At 36.2% G+C, this 23,251-nt stretch overlaps 1 protein-coding gene across 2 annotated transcripts in view; it reads left to right on the forward strand.

The window, feature by feature from the left end:
- Positions 1 to 23,251, forward strand: part of RASSF8 (Ras association domain family member 8) — a 126,134-nt gene that overhangs the window by 28,029 nt on the left and 74,854 nt on the right. The window contains exon 2 of one of the 2 annotated variants that reach the window (XM_034646203.1): positions 9,102 to 9,203. The exons of the other annotated variant lie outside the window; for it this stretch is intronic. The gene's annotated coding sequence lies outside the window, so the exon portion shown is untranslated. The remainder of the gene's footprint in view (positions 1 to 9,101; positions 9,204 to 23,251) is intronic. 2 annotated transcript variants of the gene reach the window in all.

Raw genomic sequence — 23,251 nt, forward strand, 5'->3', positions numbered from 1 at the left:
TATAAATTAGCAATTATTGAGGATCTGCAATGTGCCAGCTGTTGTTAGGCATTTTTTTTTAAGACTTAATTTTTTTTAGAGCAGTCTTAAGTTTGCAGCAAAATTAAGAGGAAGTTACCGAGATCTTCTATGTACCCCACACATGCATATCCTTCCCCATTATCAGCATTTTCCACCAGAGTGATACATTTGTCACAATTAATGAACCTACACTGACATATCATTATCACCCAAAGTCCATAGTTTACACTACTGTTCACTTTTGGTGTTGTACATTCTATGTGTTTGGACAAATGTACAATGATATGTATTCACCATTAGAGTATAGAGTTGCACTGGCCTAAAAATTCTCTGTGTTCTGCCTATTCATTCCTCCCTCTCTCTCAACCCATGGCAACCACTTACTGTCTCCATAGTTTTGCCTTTTCTTGAATGAATAGTTGGAATCACACAGTATGTAGCCTCTTCAAACTGGCTTCTCTTTCACTTAGTCATATGCATTCATCTTTCCTCCATGTCTTTTCATGGTTGACAGCTCACTTTTAGCTCTGAATAATACTCCATTGTCTGGATGTACCACAGTTTGTTTATTCACCTACAGAAAGACATCTTACATGCTACCAAGTTTTGGGAGTTATAAATAAAGTTGCTATAGACATCCACATGCAGGTTTCTGTGTGGACATAAGTTTTCAACTCCTTTGTTCGGATAAATACCAAGGTGCACAATCACTGGATCCTATGGAAGGAGTATGTGTACTACACACCAGACTATCTTCCAAAGTGACTGTATCATTTTGCATTCTCACCTGCAGTGAATGAGAGTTCCTGTTCCATTTGGTGTTGTCAGTGTTCCAGATTTTGGGCATTCTAATAGGTGTGTAGTAGTATCTCATTGTTTTAATTTGCATTTCTGTAATGATACATGATGTAGAGCATCTTTTCGTTTATTTCTTAGGCATTGTCATATAAAAATACTCTATTCCATTGGGAAGGAAGTGGTCTTATCCCATCTTACGGATGTGAAACTCAGGGAAGGGTGGCTAAAATCAGTATTTGAAGGAGAGAAGGCCTTCCCGTCAAGAGAGCAAGCTGCAGAGTCTTGGCTAGAGGCAGTGTTATGGCGTGTTTAGGAGCATAGGCTGTAGAAGACAGGGCCAGGTTCATATACAAAATCTGCCATTTGTTAGCAGGGTGAGCTGGGTTGTAAGTTATTTGCCTTATCAGGAAATGAGAAAAATAGTTACTTCATGGGATTGTTATGAGAAGTAAATAGTATGTATAAAGTACTTAAAACAGTGGCTTGGCACATAGAAAGTGGTATAAAATTAAGTGTTCAGAGAATTTTTTTCCCTGACTGTAGGTCTAGCAAGCAATTCTCCTGGTCTCTGTGACCCTGTAGCAGAGCCTGCCCTTAGTCTTAAAGAAGTGAGAAAGTTATGTCCAGTCTGGTTTCCCCAGCATCCCACCCAGAGGTGGGAGTGGCCTTGATGAATTACATTCATCAGTTCATCTTCCAGGACCCTTCATCTTCCAGGGACATAGAGATGTTGCTTATGATGCATTTATTAAAAGATGTAACAGGTACACTTACTCCCAAGAGCTTTGCTGTATAGACGAGGAATTGAGGCTCAGGGAGTTATGGGTGTCCCAAATGTACATCGTAGCAGAACTCAGATGAGGGTGTTTGCTGCACTACCTCTAGAACATGTGGAGGGCAGGACCACTCTTCTCCCTGGAGCCTTGACCTCATAGTGTCGATGACTTCACATTTCTTGGGTTGCCTGGACCATTGAGATTGTGGGTTCTGTGTCCCTTTTGGGGCCTGTGATGTGTAGGCCGTTGCTAGATTCCATCATGTCAGCACTGCTTGCCTCTTCTGTTAGCACATCGGCTGACTGCTCCTCTTAACCCAGTTTCTCTCTGCACGTGCAGGCATTAGACTTCCATTGGCTTCCTCCGTGTGTTTCCCTCACATTTGACCTATCATTTCCCTTTGTCATTGGCTTTTCACAACCCTGACCAAGTTCCTATTTATTTATTTCTCCCCCTCTCCTCTTCTGCCACTTCTGTTTGCTTTAATCATTTTCCCTTTTTTATCCTGTTTTCTCCCTTATTTATCCTTACACACTGGCTCTTGTATGTTTCTGCCATTTTTCCTGTATCTGGGGTCCAGAGTGGACTCTTGATTTTTAGAGTCATTGCTAGACAGTGAAGGGTATGAATTGGAATGTCATATGAGCTGACCAAAATCCACACATCATGGGAACTATGCAGTTTTGCCTCCTCACTTCGTTTTGATTAACCTGGACCCAAATTGAGCATTATTAGCACAGCATTACGGTCAGTATCATAAGGTTTCAGCAAGGGAAAATAAGATACCAAACCTGTGGGGATTATAATTCCAGAAATCATCCAAGGACTTCCCTTCCTTAAGGCACTAAGACAGGAAATGATAAGGTCTCAGAAATAGGTAAAGTATAATAATTACAAGTGCCTGGCTTAAATAGTGTTTAAACATAAAAATACTCTTTTCTTTAACTTAAGGTAGCCTTATTGCTTATACTCTTCTTTGAACTGAAATGAAGACATTTATTCAAGATTAACATACATTATGAAACAGTTCAATTTAAGAATTTAGATAATTGTTTAAAACATACTTGACCATGCTGAAATGTTACATGGTAATTGTCGATTTCAATAGCAGGATATTCCTTGCCTTCTATGTTTTTTGCCTTTTTTTTTAAAATATATGCTAACAATTTTCTATCAACTCCTATTTTAAAAGGAGAAATGTAAATCATTGTAACTTAAAATTAATTAGTGTTATTTTTAAAATGAATCCATCACATTTAAAAAATACCCTTCTTATGGTAGGGTTTTAAAAAGTTAGTTCTGACACCAATAGAAGGAAAATGGGAGAAGGTTCAACCTTCCGGTCAGAACTGTGAGATCTTTAAAAGCAATCTTGGGATTTTACTTGTTGTCTGATAGCAGTATTGAACAGATGGTAAATTGACAGAAATAAAGCTGGATAATCAAATCTGATAAGCTAAGAAGAGGTTAACTAGAGAAATATGTGGTATTGTGAAAAATTTCCAGGGTGATTGGGGAGTGTCATTACCTTTGTAGTTCATTTAAATCAAAGACCAGTTAACTTATTTGATTTTTTTTCTGGTCTTAGAAAGCAGCTCTTTCACAGGTATACCTATCCCGCCTAAATTCTTCTGAAAAATCACTGTGCCTCTAAAAGACCCTTGTACTTTCCTAAGCAACAGCTTTGTAGAAGGAGCCCACTTCCTTTTCTGTTCTTCAGGTCTTTTTCCCTGCAAACATTTCCATGAGTTTGATGTTTTCTCTTAAACACTGGGCCATGTGCGCTGTCCTAAACACTGGGCCACACCAAGATCATGCTGTTTCTTTCTAAGTGCTTGCTTAATGTAACCATTTAATACGTCCCAGTGTCACATTTATCTGATGCAGGTTCTACAGGGAAACATAGCTTCTATTAATGTTTGTTATGTTATGTTTGTTCTTTAACCTATATGCATTTAACAATGGTTTTTTTGGCCAACTCAAAGTGGAGTAATAGATCTTCAGTAAAAACACCTAGATAATTTGATGAATGCTTACCAAACTCTGCATTTGATCTGAAAACAACTCTGGTGTGTGGGTTAAGTGTTAGCTAGGGGAGGGAGACCCTATCCAAGCAACCCTTGGACAGCTTGTCTAGCAAAGCTTATGAAATGCATTTTTCAGACTTGTCTAACCAAAAGTGATTGCTCGGCTATTTCAAAAATAATTGATCATATCCTTTGTCTTATCCTTCTCCTTTGTCACTCTTCTGATTTCCTGTGTGACATTACTAACAAATCAGGCTAACAAGGATGCGTTTCAATTCCTACGGTTTATGGATCAGTTTATTAGGCCAGAAAGGGAAGGTGCAGTAAAGAATGTGAACACTTACTAGGAGCAGCATGGGTTATGTGAACTAACCTCAGATGGAAGTCTGGTAGAAAAAAGCAGGATCTGTCAAATCAAGTACTCCTGAATTCAAATCTGGATTCCCCCATTTACTAGCCATGTGATCCTGGAAAGGTACCAAATCATTGAGATTTTAGTGTCTTCATCTACAAAATGGGAATTGTCAGGATTTACCTTCACAGGGTAGTGGATAGCTTCTAATTATGCATGGAGCGTTGCCTGGCTCTTATTTTCTGAGTGGCTACTATAATGTCTGTAAAAGGCAGGAACTTGGTTCAGATCAGGTCACCTAATCTTTCTGAGCCTCAGCTTTGTCATCTGTATAATGGGAATTTCAACATATTAACATGAAAAAGCTCAAAAACTTTGCAGTCCTATGCAAGTGTAATGACTTATTTCACAAAGGCCTCCTGAATATCCACCAGGATATGAACTCTACTGTAGCTTTTTTTCAAGTCTTTTTGATGCTTCTAAAACATTCACTTGGTATTACTATTACTACATATTAGTTATGTCACACAAATACTGCAGAATTGCTGGAAAGAAACCCATATCTTATTCACATTTATAATCACTGCTATATTTTAAATATATTAAGGGTTTGGTAAATATTTATTATATAAATAATTATTTTTTGTTATTATCATTGCCCTCTGCTTTGGAAACTAATACAGCTAATAACATCATAATGGATTTATTTATACCTTTATTGTTTCTGTAATCATTTTATTTTAACATTTGATATGGAATATATAAAACCTAAGATACCTTTCTTACTAACATTGCATATTTCTTTTTGTACAACTGAATCATATTCACAGATGTAGGATGACTGTGAGTTTTGGTGTCAAAGAAGGAAAAAAACTTTGAATGTCCCTACCTTCTCTTTTATTAGAAAAACTAAAAATTCAGGAGAATTTCAAATTTGCATATTTATGGTTTTAATTTATTTTGTATATACAAAGATATCACTTATGAAAATGTGCTATTGCATTCTATTTATAGTTGAATATTTATTTATAGTTGAATATTTAAAAGGATTTTCTCTTTTTGATAAAAAGAAATGTGCTTTTTTAACTTTTCAGGCATCTTGAAATCACAGAAGAAAGAGTAGCTTCCTCCAAACCTTTAGACTTTTTCTTATATGACCTATAAGACTTGAACAACTAGAACAATAGGCTCCTTTCTGATTTCTACTGTAATAAAAATGCCACTGTTGTCCATTGATTATCCATCTGGTGGGCCTAGTTTAGAGGAAGGGAATATACCCAACAATCAGCAGTCACTAAGAGATACCTACAGCAAATAAAAGGCTTGCATGCTTTGTTTCATTTATTAAAAAAAAAAATAGGAAAGGAAAGGAAAAAGGCAGTTCTTGAAAACTGGAATTTATTTTGCTCTTTAGTTGTTCTTACTCTATTTTGGTTTTGTTCAGTGTATAGGAATTGCAATGACTCGATACTGTGTTCATTTGCATCAATAACTTCTATTTTCATTCTTATAAACTAATTTCAATAAAGTCTGTGTATGTGACAATAGATACATATTAGTTATCTATTGCTGCATAACAAATTGCCCTGAACCTAGAGACTTAAAACAATCAATGGTTTTGTTTTGTTTTGTTTTATCTCACCTAATTTCTTTGGATCAGGAACCCAGGAATGTCCTAGGTGGGTGGCTGTAGCTCAGAATCTTACATAAGATTGAAGTCCAGGTGTCATCCCATGTTATAAGTAGTCTATGTGAAGGCTTGACTGGGGCTGGAAGAGCCACTTCCGAGGTAGTTTGCTCACATGCCTGGCAAGTTTGAACTGGTTGTTGGCAGGAGACCTGTTTCTTACCACGTGGACCTCTCTATAGGGCTGTTTGACCATCTGTAATAACATGAGCAAATAATCAGAGACCAGGATAGAAGCTGCATTGTCTTTTATGATCTAGCCTGGAAGTCACACATCATTTCCATTGATAACCTTGCTGGCTATACAAGTTAACTCTGCTCATAGTGGGAGGACAACACACAAGGGTACGAAGACCAGGAGGCAAGGATCTTTGCGGTCTATCTTGGAGGCTGGCTACCAAACTAGAATGTCTAATCTAATGTGCGCAAGTGTCCAGTGAATGTTCAGATAACCTAAATTTTAATTTTATAAAAAATAATATAATTACTAGAGTGTAGAGGTTTTCAGTTTTCACATCTTTTATCCCAAATTGCACATGTTGACATACATTGATTATTGGTCCATTTCAAGTGAATACAGATAGCAGTGCAAAATCTCCCTGCCTTCATGGAAAGGCAGATATTTCATTGTAATTATGCCAAGTGTCCCAACAGAGGTACATACTGAAGATGATGAGGTCAGTTGTTGAAGAACATGAGCTCTGAAGTCAGTTTGCCTGAGTTCAATTTCCGGCCCCCTTATTTATTAGCTATATGACCTTGGGCCACTTATTTAAACCTTTCTGTTCTTTAGTTCCCTTTTCTGATTATTCCCTTTTATTAGCTTACCTTCCTCATAGGGTTGTAGGGATTTAGGAAACAGTACCAGAGAATATTATTAACCAGCCAGTTGAGATTTCCCGGAGTGATCAGTTTGGAAGAAGGAAAGCTTCCAGGGAATGTGAATCATTTGAGTTGTCTCTGGAAGGGTAAGTTGGAGTTTGGTCAGCACAGGAAGTTGGTGGAGCCTGGGCGTGAGACACCAGCATGAATGAGAGTTAGAGGCTGAGTTGCTGAGCAGTGGGGTTGAGACTGGGGCATGTCACGTGGTAGCTTCAAAGGAAAGACTAGAAATAAGTTTAGACAGTTGGCATGCAAGGATGTGAAAGTCTCAGGTGGAGCCCCAGTACATTGTAAATGTTCTGAGATTATCTCAGTTTAAATCGCAAATTTCTTATTGCCTTTACAAGTCTTACAATTGCTTGATTTTAATGCCCATATTTATGGTTAGAAAATATTGTCACTACAGTTACAGACAAAACAAAAGAAGTTTGAACTTTTTTTGTAGAGGCTTTTAAAAACAGTAGAATGATAGAATTTGCTCTTTTTGTATTTTTTTGTTAAGTGGTTTGGGCAACGTGTTGAATTGTTAGGATGGTTATAGTAATCAGTAGGGAGAGGACTGAAGCCTCACAGGAGACTAGAGAGGTGACTACAAGTATACAAGAGCCTGAGACCCTTGCTTGTTGTCAGTTTTGGCATTTCCCACAGGCATCCCAAGCACGTTCCCAGAACACTGGCAAGACTAGGACACTGCCCAGCCCATTCCAAAGAACCTCGACTCATCCCGAATTTTGCAATTATAAAAATCTAAAAGGGAGAGATTTTAATGTTAAGCATATATGTAAGTATCATTTTGAATTATACTTAAGGAAATAGGCACAATAATCTTGGCCTTTAAATGTCTGGCTCTAGTATTGATAACCTTATTTTATGGATAAAAGAAGATAATGATTATGTCAATTTTAGAAACTCCTTCTCAACTGCCCACTTCCCACTTTCAAAAGATTTTTTTGAAAATAAAACTGAAAAGAAAGAGGAGACTTTAAAGAAGAAAAGACGGGTAAGAAATGAGATTTTTGATGTAAATAAATTAGAATCCCTTTGCCAAAGAGAGCTGGATTCCAGACGGCTTCTAGGCCCAAGGGTGGGAATTAGGGTGCTTAGTCTATTTAGCCTTTCTTACCTGGTTTTTAAGTCATCTTCCAGTACTCTCTCCCAGCGGGGCTGACTCTTCATTGCTTTTTGGATGGCATGCTCCATGAACAGGCTCTTTTACCAAGACAAATGAGCCTCAAATTTGTGTCTTTAGCTTCTTTAGGAGGTAGGTAGGTCCAGTTGAAGCTAGAAGGCTCTAACCCATCTGACATAAAATGATGAAACAGGAATTCTGTGGTATCTAGTTTGCTTAAAGCTTATTTATTTTCATGAGGAAGAATTTTAATGTGAGTGCTGCCCACTTCTTCTTTTAAAAGTTGGAAGCATATACTAATGCACCTTTGCACTGCAGCCATAACACTATGTAAGAAATAATCCAGAAATGGGTAGTGTTTTTATACAACTATTAAGTTATCTGAAATGTTAGTCTAATAACCACACTGAGAGACAATGTCTCCATTCAGGGATATAGTAGCCTTGCAAGGAGAGCCCATCTACGAAAGGGAAAATTTTGGAGTAACTTACCCCTTCCTCAGTTGTGTTTGAAATTTATATGTTTTCTGATAGCTTGTATTAGATTTGGGCTCTTTCTCTTTACACTATGTCTAATGTGATAGTTCATATTATTTCATAACCAAAATTTTAAGGATTGTAACTTTTCTGATGATATTTTCTATTCATAATAAAAGTAGTTTAGTGTCTTAGTGTGGAAAAAAAAATAGTTCATAGAAGATGGTCCTGTTACTAAAGTAAACCTTTCTATAAATAAATGCAGAAACATCTGTTAAGGGCATAGCCTGAATGTGGCAGACATTTGAATTGCGTCAATTCCCGCCTTGTGGCCAAGATTTCTTTCTTAGGCTTTCTTTATAACTAATGGCAGAGTTTCACATTCTCACAGCATTAGGCAATAGAATGGTCAAAAGAACTGGTGCCAAGTTACCCTCTTTCTTAGGTTAGCTAGTGGTAATAATTTATACTCACCAAGGAAAAGTGTGGCATGTTTTTGTTTTTATTTTGAAGACTGAAAATCTGAGATCTCTCCTTCAATGTTTACTTTTAGGCCCTGGCTTTAGGCAGTTTTCCAAATGTCTAACTGCTAAACTGCTTTCAAGAAATTATTGCGGTATCTCAGGAAGCTTTGGTCAGGAGAAAAAGGTGGCACACAGCCTTTCCTAGAACACCCATCAAATGACCTTTTTCAGAAACAACTGAGATTCTTCTTTCAATGGCAGAAAAATGCCAATTGAAACCAAACAGAAAACAAACTCACCCCACAAGTATTGTAGTTCAGACGAGTAAGGGGGGAGGTCAAAGAGGGGCTGAAAAATTCTGCTTGGGAAGACTTTTGAAGCTAAAACTTGTATTTTGCTGTTTGAGGATTATAAGTTAAAATGGGGTGGTTTAGCGTTTTTAAGATAAAAATTAGCCAGGACTGTAAGAACACTTATGTACCTTTTCAGGTGCCTGTGTACCTCTTCCTAGAATACCTGTCTGGTGCTCTACTCTTCCTCAAGACTACCTCAACACTCCTCCCACTTGGGGACTCCAGCGCCGCCCGTAAGGTGAGTCTGCAAATTTGTACTCCTTGCATATGTCCTAGAAGAGTATCATTTAAAGTGACATTTTAAAAACAACTTTTCAAAATTTTGGGAGATTTTGAGAGGTTGTGTTCACTGGTGAACTCTTAAGAATCATCATCTGTAAGCCCTATATTTAGGTAAGTATGAAGTTAAATTAGCAACAGTAAAATATAAACCCTAGGTTCAAATTTGGGTTGACACTAATAGCATTAAATCTGAAGCAAATTTTTGCAAATTAGTATGTCACCACTCTTAGGTTTCCTGAGCATTATTCTACTCATGCTTTAAATTGGCTCTTGATTGATTGATTGATTAAGTTTTTACTTTAATTCCAGTTAGTTAGCATACAGTGTTATATTAGTTTCTAGGGTATAATATGGTAATTCAACACTTCCATACATCACCCTGTGCTCTTCAAAACAAGTGTACTCCTTAATCCCCATCACCTATTCAACCCATCTCCACCCCCCTCCCCTCTGGTAACCATCAGTTCTCTATAATTAAGAGTTTGTTTCTTGCTTTATCTCTCTTTTTTCCCTTTGCTTGTTTGTTTTGTTTCTTAAATTCCACATATGAGTGAAATCAGATGGTATTTGTCTATCTCTGACTTATTTCACTTAGCATTATACTCTCTTGCTCCATCCATGCTGTTGCAAATGGCAAGATTTCATTCTTTTTTTATGGCTGAATAATACTCTATTATATTAGAATATATATGTATCACACCTTTATCCATTCATCAATCGATGGATAGCAGCCTCTTTTAAAGCAGAAAAGTATTTCTAACAGTGAAAATTGGAAGGTCTGAAATAGCTTATAGTTTGATAGGTCTGAAATAGCTTACAGTTTGAGCTTCCATCCTTTAAATAGTGTAATTGGCTTCATTAAGTAAAGGGGGTCACAGAGTCTCTTGAGGTGGGAACATACAACTGAATTAATTTTCACTTGCTTTTTGTATGCTTGATGTGTATCCTGTCTTGAACTCTAAAGTGACTCATTGGTCTCAGAAGGGAAAACAATTTGACCTTGTTTGTAGTATGTGAATCACTTCTGAATAAACTGTTCACATTTTACAGGTGAATAAACTCTTTAAGGGCACCAACCAGCACGCTGTCTTGTAAATTCCTTAGTTCCTCATTTGCAAAAGTTATGTGCTTGCATTTTTGCCTCAACGATGATTTTTGAAGGTCTTACATAAATTAATTCCCCCCTGAAATAAAAAGTATAACCTTAGAGCCTTGTAGTAATTGCTAAACTATGTGGAGGGAAATGGATTCCTAAAACCACAAGTCCATATCCTCGCTTGTTCAGTTTTCTTCCTATAGACTCTGTTGCACTGCTGGTGGCAGTAGCAAAATCCATGACTAGAAGGCCCCAAGTGTTGAAGGTGAAAGACAGTCTGATTCTAATAGAGCAGTTTTGTTATATCCTTGTCAGAGCTGAAAAATTCTAGGTAAGCCCTGTTATTTGCAATATAGTCTAAAGAAGAAAAGTATAAGGAACAAAATGTATTATATAGTCCCACTTACCACAGTTCTCTCCATAATTGTGTAGTCACTTAAATTTTAGATTTAGCTTTCATAACCGATAAAGCTATTCTGTAAATCTTTTCTTTACATTAATTATTTTCTATTTTGGAGGAATTATGTAAAAGTTATACCAAGAGGAATTCAGATTTAATGTTTAGAGATTGTATACACTTGGGTTTGAATGTTTCAGTTTTTGTTTCTTCTAAGACACGGGTAGTTATCCCCTCATACAGGTAGGAGATATAGGAGTTGCTTGGAGTTTGCTGCTAAAGAGTTAATCTTTTGGGGCGCCTGGGTGGCACAGCGGTTAAGCGTCTGCCTTCGGCTCAGGGCGTGATCCCGGCGTTATGGGATCGAGGCCCCACATCAGGCTCCTCTGCTATGAGCCTGCTTCTTCCTCTCCCACTCCCCTTGCTTGTGTTCCCTCTCTCACTGGCTGTCTCTATCTCTGTTGAATAAATAAATAAAATCTTTAAAAAAAAAAAATAAAAAAATAAAGAGTTAATCTTTTGCTATTTCTTCTCAAATGTTTAGTATGCTAAAAATTAACAGCCTTTGATTCTTGACTTCAAGTGCATAGAGACTTCCTTAGCTTACTGCCTTGTTTTCCGTTTTTAAATGGAGTTTTGTCTGTTTTAAATAAAGGAACCATTCCTGGATGTGGTAGAATTATACAGAAAACTGTTTTGCTCTTGCTGGCTTCTGAAATAATCCAGTTTACTCATTGAAAGAGGATATGTGAGTTCCCTAAACCTTTTTGAATGAAGCATCTAATTTCAGTCATGTTAACTTCAATAGCAACAAAACCAGCTTTGAATTCTCAGTATTGCTACGCTGTAAAACTACCTTAATTTTTTTTATGGAGCAGCTTTAAATTTTTAATATCTTACAGTCAGAATATTTCTACTAAATTACATTTTCTCCACAATGATGCAGTTTTTCCTGAGCCATTATTCATTCTTTTAGGGAATGATAGAGAATAATTCACATTTTATTTATCACAAGGCTTCTTTTCCTAGATTTGTAAATTTGAGGCTGTTTGAGAACAAACTTTAAAACTCCTATTTTATGTTAAAAAGACAGATTACATAAAACAAAATAAGGTTTTGCAGATAATTTATTTGCTTCTCTCTTTGTTTGGAATAGGACTGCATTTTTCTCCCATCCCCCTTTTCTGGTACTTTCCTGTTAAAGGTACTAATAAAGGGAAAAGAGTGATAAGCAGGACTTAGCCCTATAATCTTTCAAAACTGCCTTGTAAGTAATTTCCCATAGTTTCTGTAATGAAGCTTATGATGGTAGTATATTGTGCTTCTGGTAGTGGGGAGTAGTTTCAAAATACTCTCAACATTGCATATTTTAAGCTGTGTGTGTGTGTGTGTTCGTGTTTCAGGTTAGGTTTTCTGCCCCATGTAGATTTAGTGGAATTTATTTTTTATAAGCTTATACTTGGTTTTAATGGTTTAGATGGGAGCATTTCTAAATAAAACTGGTAAAGAGATGTTTATTGTTATAGGTAATTCGTGCACACAGATTTTAGGAGGCTCGAAATGATCTTTTGGCAGAAAAACTTGGTAGAAGAAGGGGGGACATTTTCTGTAATTTAAGTTGTCATAGTAACCTGCATCAAACCCATACTTGGAATCCAGGCTTGAAGAATTTCAGTGACAATAAACATTCCAATTGCATTCATCTTTTTTTTTCCCCCTCTGAGAAAGGAGCCATCAATTGTGATCTAATTATTTCATTTCTGTTTTTAGAAGATGAGTAGCAGCTTGCATTTTTTAGCACTTTGAAATTTCCCTGGCAGAGTAAAAATGAAAAGTTAGCTTGTTTATATTTGAACTTGGCATTTTCTGATAATGTATCTCAAACTATGTCAGAAGACAAGATAGGTGTTCAATATAACGGTTACTTAATAAAATATGAAAAAAACAGAATTTGATAAGGATTTTAAGACATTGCCACATACATTTGTTAACATGCCAGTTTTAATATTAAAAGTATTCGAATCTGATTTTCATAGAACTCTGATCTGGGAATGTTGGGATTTTCCTAATACAAATTGTTAATATATTTATTTTATGGCATCTTGTACTTAACCATGAATGTATTTAAATTAAAAGGATGAGGTATCATTTTTATTAGCAGAGTAAGTTTACTTTGAGAAATTTGTATCTAGGCATTTTTTTAGATATGCTGTCGTTCACAAAGGACAGTAGAATATTGTTTCTAAAGACAAACCGTTTTTAGGGTTTGCTTCACTCTTGCTTTTTGCAAGATACTGATTACTAATCAAGGTAATTTGGAGTGAAAAACAGTCTCCTTAAGCAAGGAACATTAGGAGAAATAAGGAGATAAAGGTGTGTGTGTCCGTTCATTTTTGGAAACTTGGCAAAAAAAATTGGAAGAGTTTGTGACTAGTCTAATTAATAAAAATAATATACAAATTTAGCAGTTTTTAGATGTAACTGTAGCTATCTGTAGATAAAAATGATAAGACTCTTGTAGAAACTTTTCCACATATGTATGAGACTCTTAATAAAATGGATAGTATTTTGAAAAACGTAAATCAGAATTTGAATTTTAAAAAGTATAAGGTAATAAAAAATCTTAAAAAAAAAAAAACGTAAATCAGAATTTGAATTTTAAAAAGTATAAGGTAGATGTAGAAAACCTAGATAATCCATTTACTGGGAAACTGAAGGAAAATATAATCACCTATTCTCTCCCTGTTTAGAGATATTTACTATAAATATTTTATGGAAGTATCTGCAATTTTATAAAGAAATTAGGAATCAGCCTGTCAATAGCCAAAATACTAATAATGGTGAAACACTAGAATTTTGTCTCCTGTTAGAATTAGCAGCATACTTGCTTCATCAGTACTAATGTAACTCTGGAAATCTAGCCAATGAATTAAGAACAGAAAAAGAGAACTATTGGAAAGGACAAAATTATTTGTAGATAATAAAAAATGCCCAAGATACTCAAACTAATATAGTAAAATTCCATTGTAAATATCATGATTTGTATAGTAGTAATAATCAGTTCAAAAATAGAAAAAAAGAGACCATTCATAGTAGCAACAAAAATTTATGCCAAGGATTAAACTCTGGAAGAAATGTGAATGACCCATGGGCAGGAAACTATTAAACTTCATATAGACCTAAAGATTTGTTTAGTCTTAGTACTTAATAAAGGAATGTCATATTTGGGATATTATATCATTGAAGTTTCAAAAACATGAACGTGAGACATATATGAGTGACCTTTATGTAAAATGTAGCATAGACCAATATAATTCCTAATGTTGGCTGTGGGAGAAGATGGATCAGAATGCTCATATGATGCAACTACAGGGTAGACAGTGTTGCAGCCAGTAATGGAATCCGTCTACCTACCTACCTACCTACCTACCTATTTACATACCTGCTTATTTATAGATAATTTTTTTACTATTTAACGAAATGGAAAAATGAGAGTAACCTAAAAAGGAACAATGTCAGGACACCTTGTATTTATAACCTTGTATTATAACTTTGTATTTTTAAGTATATTTACATAGAAAATAAATGAGGAGGCAATATACAAAGTGTTAATGATGATTATCTGCAAGTGGTAGAACTACAAGAAAATTATTATTATTATCAAATTATTATTATAGATTCTCTAAAACAAATATATTTATAATCAGAAATTTGAAAATAGATTTAGTTTTCTAAAAATCTAAGGTTAATCAAATGTGTAAGATTTCATTAGCTATCTTCTTGAAAAAAATTATTGTAAAAACATTTATTGAGATGGATTATGTACAGGATTAAATAACATGGAGATCATCAGAGTGTCTGGTTAGTGCTGTACAAACTGCACTCCCCGGCTACCGTTCATGTTAGACTGTGGTGTATACCTGTGCATCGTATTAGACTTTGGTGTACACCTTATGCCTCCTGGGAGTATGGGGCCCAACATCCCTGAGAATGATAAAAAGCAATGTGTTCCGGTGTTTAAATGTCAGCCTTTTCCCCATGCCTATGTATCAAGTGCCACAGCAGTTTAAATGTTCAAATATTGATTGCCAGTGACATTGAATCAAACTTACTAAAATCTTTATGTATTAAGTGGGAGAATTAGGACAGTTATTTTAATTATATTTTGATATTTACCCTTCTCTCCCCTTTCCCATTGACTCTACTCTTTTGTTTACAGCAATTACACCTAGGCAAGAAATTTAATAATTTTTAGGAAATACACCCAGTGTGAGATGCTGTGCCTCTGAAGTCTTAAGTGTTAACTTTGTTTAATTTTTTTGTGCTGTTCTTCCTGAATACAGCTTTTAACAGTGGACTTGTTTTTTCCAATAATTATGGATTTGCGGGTACCACCACTCCTTTGTGACTAAGGAAGAACTTCAGTCTCTCTGGCATGTAAGACCCTGAAAATGTCCTGGCACAGCCTTGAACCTGTCTCATCACAGGGCACATATCCCTGAGGTGAACGTGGTGAGCCAATTCCCAACAACAGGAAGCATGCTCTTTAAAGAATTGCAGTTAATGACAGATGAACCACTTTTAAGTTTAAATGAAATTTGCTTTTACATTGTCACAAGAGTTTTCAGGTTTGTTTGTTTAATTTTCTCCTAAGACAATGCTTGATACTAAAAATTGCTTTTCTGACAAAACATGTCTGATACCTTCTATTTTTCTGAAATTCTAGAAAAGAGGTTTTGAGCAAAGCATTAGTCCTTGTATTTTTTAAAAAATTGCTCATTTTTTAAAAAGTAATACAGGTGAATTTAAAATGTGTACAAAGGTATAAAGTGAAAAACAAGATTACTTTCTAGATACTTTCAAGATACTTTCCTCTGTATTTCCTCTACTTAAAGGTAACCATTGTTAACAGTTTCTTGGGTATCTTTGCAGAAAATGTGTACCTATGACATGTATTTATGCCTTTTTAAACTTAGAATAATAGTTGCGTGTGTGTGTATTACACAAGATTCTTTACAGATTGGCTCCTTTAATTACCAGAATAAACTTAAAGGTAGAAATGATTATCAGACTGCATGTTGAATTGGTGGGAGTTCAATGAATGTTTATTATTCTTCCATTTGGCTGAGTTTATATATAAAAATAAGGATAGTGTGTAATTACTTGATATACATGAGACTATGATTGAGTTTACTCCTGATTGCACCAGTGAGTATCATCCTCTGTGACCTGATTTCTGTCCCTATAAATTGAAATGGTGCCTCTATCTACCTGAATGTTGGTAGGGAGAATATAAAAATTAAACAGGGCCAAAATACAAAATCAATTTTTGTTCTTAGATACTACTAAGATAATACTAAGGTAGTAATGATACCATAACATCCCTTCTAATTTTAGAAAGGCAATTTCTTTTATTTAGAGTGGACCTCATGGAAGTTCTTAAAGTAGATAGGACAGCATCCATATTTTCTGCCCTTAAGGAATATATAGTCTCACCAAGTAAAGAAGATTCACACCAGATGGGAAGCATAGTTTTTATTGCCAGGTGATAAACTCTTGAGCTTGCACTCTCTTTCCGTCTTTCACTCTTCCTTTCTTTCATATTTCAACCAGAGTATACTTGGCTCCTTAGAAATTTAGGGAAACTTGTCTTTTTTTTTTAAAGATTTTATTTATTTATTTATTTATTTGACAGAGACAGCCAGCGAGAGAGGGAACACAAGCAGGGGGAGAGGGAGAGGAAGAAACAGGCTCATAGCAGAGGAGCCTGATGTGGGGCTCGATCCCAGAACGCTGGGATCACGCCCTGAGCCGAAGGCAGACGCTTAACGACTACACCACCCAGGCGCCCCTAGGGAAACTTCTCTTAAACCTCCAGTTTCAAAACTTATGAAAATCTCCCCATGATCATGCTAACTCTAGAGTCTTTGTGTCTCCAACAAGCATCCTTGCATCAGTCTTTGCCTTGCCTCTGTGCATATTCTTCGTTTTGAGAAGGGTTAAACCCTTCTCTTTTAATGTTTCTGTGAGAGCACAACACAACACACACGTACACATACATTAACACCACTTAGTAAAACCAAAGATCTGGGACTTAGAGGAAAGAGACTCCCGTTGCAAGAAGGGCAACCTTGATAAATCTTCCTGGATTCTGGCTTCATCCTTATCCCTTCCTTCTGGGATGTCTCAGAAGCTGTCAAAAACTGCCATGTATCATCTGAACTCATCAATCTGGGTACAAGTCAGCTTATCTCATTATTAATTGTGTGACCTCGACTGCTTAGTCTCTAAACTCCAGTTTTCTTACTCAGATGTTAGGTAAGATTAAATTATGCAGTGGACTCTAAACGTACTGTGGTTAGGGGTACCCATCTCCATGAAGTTGAAAATCCATATATAACTTCTGACTCCCCAGAAACTTTACTAATAGCCTACTGTTGACTGAAAGCCTTATCAATAACATAAATAATTAAAAAATATTTTGGATGTTATATGTATTATATACTATACTCATACAATAAATAAGCTAGAAAAAAGAAAATGTTAAATTCATGAGGAAGAGAAAATACATTTACACTCTATACTGTATTTATCAAAAAATACACATAAAAAGTGGACCCACACGGTTCAGACCTGTCAGAATCAACTGTATATGTAAAGGTCTTAGCATGTACAAAATTCAGCGTATGATAATTATCACCTTTTTTTATTTTTTAAAGAGTGATGTTTTCCCCAAGTGCTTCAATCGTGTTTCAGACTTAGGCTAGATATACTTTTATATAAGCAGCCTTTCACTCTTCTGTACTTATGGAAACTATATAATTGTTCAAACCAGACACTTTGGAGAGTGAAACATGGCACTATAGATAATTATGCTGGGATAACGATGTAAACCATTGCTGTTCTAGGCAAACCAGGATGAGTGGTCACTTGGGGTATACGCATAGTGCCTGACCACAGTTCATGCTCAGAGAACACAGGTCATTGTCATTGAATGACACAATGAGGATATAGGACAAGTGAGGTCACATTCATCTCTTTGATCTTTAGTTCCTGAAACTCGTTAAATTGAGGTTAACAATAACTAGCTCATAGGGTGCCTGTAAAGATTAAATCAAATTGTGATCACATAAAACACAGTATATATGTGGAAATTAGACACCTGTTAATTCCCCTGTCCGTCTGTGCAAATTACTTTAGCTGTGCTGATGGATAAGTGTTGTGTATAGCTGTGTTATATACTTCCTTAGTGTGTCTTTGTAGTTCATTTGACTGGACATGGTAGGTGGTAGTCATAACCAACTGCACATGTGGTTCCTCAGTTTACAATGGAGAGTTGGTCTATATTGCGTCAATTAAGCACTTTTTAACATTGAAAGGCATGAACTATCGTATTAAGGAACGACACCTACTTTCCCTGTAAATTCTCTGTGGTATGTTTTTTGTGTTTTTTTTTTTTCCTTTTGTGCTTTTCTATTTTTTGGATGATTCATAGTCTAAATAGGATTTTTTTCCTTAAATATTTCAAATATGAATGTTTATGCATTTAATAGACTTTGTGTGAATGAAAGACACTTGTTTTGCACATCAGCTGCAGAGATATATTTCTTTCTTGGGAAAAAAAATCTAGCTGAAACCTTAAAAATTAATAGAATAATTGGTAATATATATATATACACCAAATTTGATTTTCTTATAATTTATAAATAAATTTTAACAACACAAAACTGGAGGAAGTAATAGGCCTCAAGATTTGGGTCTTTTCCAAAATGACCACAGCATTTTCACCATTATCCTCCATAGTTGTTCTCTTCATTAGCAAATCTACATTCAGACCTGATATTGCACCGTCTTCAGGCTTACAGACAGGTAGTGAATGATTTTAGTTATGTCATAAATTATGCAATTGTGCAATGAAGAAGGTGTGATGGGAGCATATGGGGAAGAAGTTTGTGCAAAAATGAAGGAAGGCTGCTTGTGGATACCATTTAAGTTAAGTGTGTAAAGGTGAGTAGGTTTTTAGGAAGTGGGGAGAAAGCCTTTGAAAATGGCCTGGGAAATAGCATATGCAAAGCCTAGAACGGCACATAAGAGCAGAATGTGTTTGGGGCTTAACTAAGTGTAAATATGAATGTGGATGGGAAGGAGATGACTAATTTAAAAAATGGGATTATTATTCTAATTGGTACAAACAACCTTTTATGTGTCTCTGGGCTTTATTGTATTGAAAGGATCAAAATTATAAGTAGATAAAGTTCTATTTGGAAAAGAAGTGCAAGTGTTAATGTTTTGGAGCAACCTAAACTTCAGAAATCTCTGTAGGGAGAAAGATTACTCACATTCTTTATTCTTAATAATTTCTCTGTAATCTTAAGATATTAAATTTTTGATATCCTCATACCTCAAAAGGATATTGCTACTTTAAAATGTTCGCACTTAAAAAATGAGATATAGGATGCCTGGGTGGCTCAGTTGGTTAAGCTTCTGCCTTCGGCTCAGGTCATGATCCCAGGGTTCTGGGATCGAATCCCACATCAGGCTCCTTGCTCAGCGGGGAGTCTGCTTCTCCCTCTGCCTGCCTCTCCCCCTGCTTGTGCTCTCTCTCTGTCTCACTCTCTCTGACAAATAAATAAATAAAATCTTTTTTAAAAATTAGATATAAATAACATTAAAAGCTATACTATTTTCAGCCAGTTGATTTAACATTCCATTCATTTTGTTAACATTTTCTCCTGTGAGCTGCTCTGTAGCCACCAGACAATTTTACTGTGCAAATTTTTTGCAAATCTTGCCTTGTCAAAATGTGAATTGTGTGAGGGATGAAATGATTAAAAATTGCTTTTTTTTTTTGTTCAGCAAATAACACTTTCAGAAAAAAAATGCTGATATTAACTGCCATTTCTATTCTAGTTTGCTCCTAAGAATTGTTTGAATGTATATACTCCATCTTTTTATTATATCAAGAAGTAGAAATATAAATAATGATTTTTACTATCAACAAAATAGTAATTTCATATAGTAATATTTATATCCTCATGTGAAAAATAAAATAATGTCATACGGGTGACTACCTTAGTTCTTGTGCCATCTTGCCTGCTTCATTTTGTATTTTCCCTGTGCTGTACTATAGCATACACATGAAATCTTTATTTTTTACTTGGAAAGCATTGTGAGCATTCAGATTTGAACTAGAAGAAACCAAGACCTGGTTGGAGACTGATTTGCTCCCTTTAAACATCTTCTCTAGGGCAGAAACTCTTCTACACGTATTTGTGGTCCTAGATAAAAATCTGTCAAATAGGTGAATATATTTCTTACAACCCTAATCAGTTCATGTTCTTTCCTGTACACTTATACTTCCCCCATCCATTTTTCTACTGCAAAATGGAAGTCCTAGATTTCAAATTATGTGTAATGCATAGTTGTTGGCTATCATAATCCATCCCCAGCTCACAAGAAAGCCAAGCTCCAATAACATGTTAGGACAAGGGGACTATCTGGGCTGAGAACCAATGCATACACCAGAATATTTCTGAATAAATTTAATTTCCACACTCAAGATGGCTGGCACTTTGTGCTTTTCAATATGTTGTTCATGCTGCTTCTGATTAAACCGCAGAGTCAAGAGATTCTGTTGGATCAGAGACTGTATTTCTAGAATAGTGTTTCTAAACAGGAGTAGTTCCACCATCAGGGGTGTTTAGGAAATTTGTGAGGACGTTGTTGGTTATCCCAATGATTGAAACAATGCTCCTGGCATTTAGTGAATGGGTAACAGAGATGCCAGGCATCCTGTGGTACACGGGACAGTTCCACAAAGTGCTGTTCGAACGCCTCACTCTGTTTTCCTATTGAAAAACCACAGCTGAATGTAACCTTTTACATGTATACACAAAGCATTTTTGCATAGTCTTAATATATAATGAGTTTTCCAGGAATGCAACCATTATGGAAATCAAGGAAAAACATATTTAATTCAGGATTTGAAAGAATTGTTCCCCAGCTTAATAACCATGCCACAGACAGCAGTCCCCCTTGTAGTATTTGAGTTTCTACCTGCACTTAAAGCTGTTGCATTTATGGTATAACCATACTTGAGAGATATTGCAGATTCAGTTCCAGACTATTGCAGTAAAGCAAACAGCACAATAAAGCGAGTCAAATGAATTTTCTGGTTTCCCAGTGCATATGAAAGTTATATTTACACTATAGTCTATTAAATGTATAATAGCATTTTGTCTAAAAAAATGTTAATAACTTTATTTAAAATACTTTATTGTTAAAAAATATTGACCATCATCAGAGTGGTAATCACTGATCACAGATCACCATAGTAAATATAATAATAATGAAAAAGTTTGAAATGTTGTGAAAATTACCAAAATATGAGAGAGACACAAAGTGAGAAGATGCTCTTTAAAAAAAATGGTGCAAAGAGACTTGTTTGTTGCAGGGTCGCCACAAAACTTCAATTTGTAAAAAACACAGGCTCTGCAAAGTGCAGTAAAGCAAAGCAGAATAAAACAAGGTGTGCCTGGAAAGGCATAAGCGTCTGACTGCTTCATTATGTCTTGTCATTTACATATTTAAGTTCATGTCTCTCTGTTATAAAGTATTTTTCTTTTATATCTTTCTGGATTTCTTGTTGAGAATAGCCTGTTTGGGGGTGGAGGAAGCACAAGGGTAGAAGCAGGAAGACTCATTAGGAAGCTCTTGCAGTTATTCAGGTTAGCGGTTATGGTAGGGTAGATAGAGATAGAGCTGACAGGATTTCCTGACATTACATAAGGCTTATGAGAGAAAGAAGTCAAGGATAACTTTAGGCCTTTGGGCCCAAGCAACTAAAAGGATGCATTCTAGTTGCTTTTAACTGAGATGAAAGAGTGTGGGTGCAACAGATAAGGGGGGTAAGAGTAGGGGTTCTTTTCAGACGTGTTGAGTTTGAAATGTCTGCTGGACATAAGAGTAGCAATGTTGACTAGGCATCTGAATGTGAGTCTGAAGTTCAGAGAGGGGTCCGAGCTCGAAATACATGGGACTTGTCAAGTATATGGTATTTCAAGAAATAATCAAGTTGAATGAAATCAAGGGAGTGAATATAAATGGAAAAGAATAAAGGACCTATGATTGAGATTTGGGATTCTCAAACAAATAAAGCTTAGAGAAGAGATTGAGAAGGAATACCAATGAGGTTGGAGGAAAAACAAGAGAGAGAGTGCAGGTGTTCTAGAAGCCAAATGAAGAAAGTGTATCAGGAGGAGGGAGTGATAAACTGACTCTTAGATTTAGCAATGAGCTAAACAAGATGGATGAGCTTGGTTTGGGTGGAGAGATGGGTGTTAAGAGCCTAACATCTTAACCATTTTGACTTATAGGCAGAATGGCACAGGGCCTTTAGACTAAGGAAAGTGAGGCACCTACAAGGGCACAAAAACATATAAGGAGGCACTCACTTTTAGAGTCATGCAAACACAGTGTTGGCACTTGAGAATGATGCCTCCTTGCATTTTGCACCGTAGGTGCCCTGCTTGCTACACACCACCTCATTCCCCTGGTCCTGAGAATGGGCACTGTGGTTTAAGGAACAATAGAGAACTCTCTTTCCCTAATTATCTCTTTTCATATTACCAGTTGGAGATTAATATGCTTTAGTCAGTCTGATAGTTCTCTCCTTCCTTCATATCTGGTCGACTTTGGCAACTAACCAACATAAGGAAGACTTGGTAAAGAAGAAAAGAAATGCTTCTGGGCTGCAAAATTCTATTGTTAGTGATGAGACAGAGTGGGGAATGATTGGTTGGGGCCTTTGGGCCAGGAACATGAAATTTTGGGTACCTAAGAGTCTGGAGAGAGAGAACTGGGGGATAGAAGGGAGACTGGTTAGGATCAATTCTGTTTACGAAGACTAGAGTAGAAACTGTCCCTCTCTAGCTTAGTACATTCGTTATTTTTAAGTTTTAAGGGCCCTGGTACCATTATGTCTTTCCATCTTTGGAATCCAGGGGTGATAGGAGGTTATCACTTATCTTGTTAGTCTTAAGAATTGAGTTTCTTGTTCTGCCCAGTGTAGATCTGAGAAGGATCTTCTGAGGTCATCTGAGGAAATATCCTTCGTACCTCAGAAACTAAAGGAAGCCTCATAGCAACATCTGCAGAACCCAGAGAATTCTCAAGGCTTTGTGTCCTGGAGAATATTGTCATGTGGTCTTGTGCTTGTTGCCTCTGAGGGAACCATGGTGGTAAAGGTATAATAGAGAATCACAGACCATCTTGGTCATACTATCTGAGTTGACAGATTCTCATACAAAGAACATTTAAGACCAGATGTGTAGAGATGGTGCAGATGTGCTTGTATAGAAAATAAGAGTCAACTGAAGGAATGGTGAGGAGAGATACACAAAGATGGCTCTGAAGAGCTTCCATCAAGAGGAAGTGTCTGGAGGGGTGGGCAGCAGACACACTTTGAAGATAAAGGATGAAGGTGGTTAGAGATATGGACAGTAATTCTCTT

This window comes from Ailuropoda melanoleuca, chromosome 16 (genome assembly GCF_002007445.2).
Source record: "Ailuropoda melanoleuca isolate Jingjing chromosome 16, ASM200744v2, whole genome shotgun sequence".
Lineage (NCBI taxonomy): Eukaryota > Metazoa > Chordata > Mammalia > Carnivora > Ursidae > Ailuropoda > Ailuropoda melanoleuca.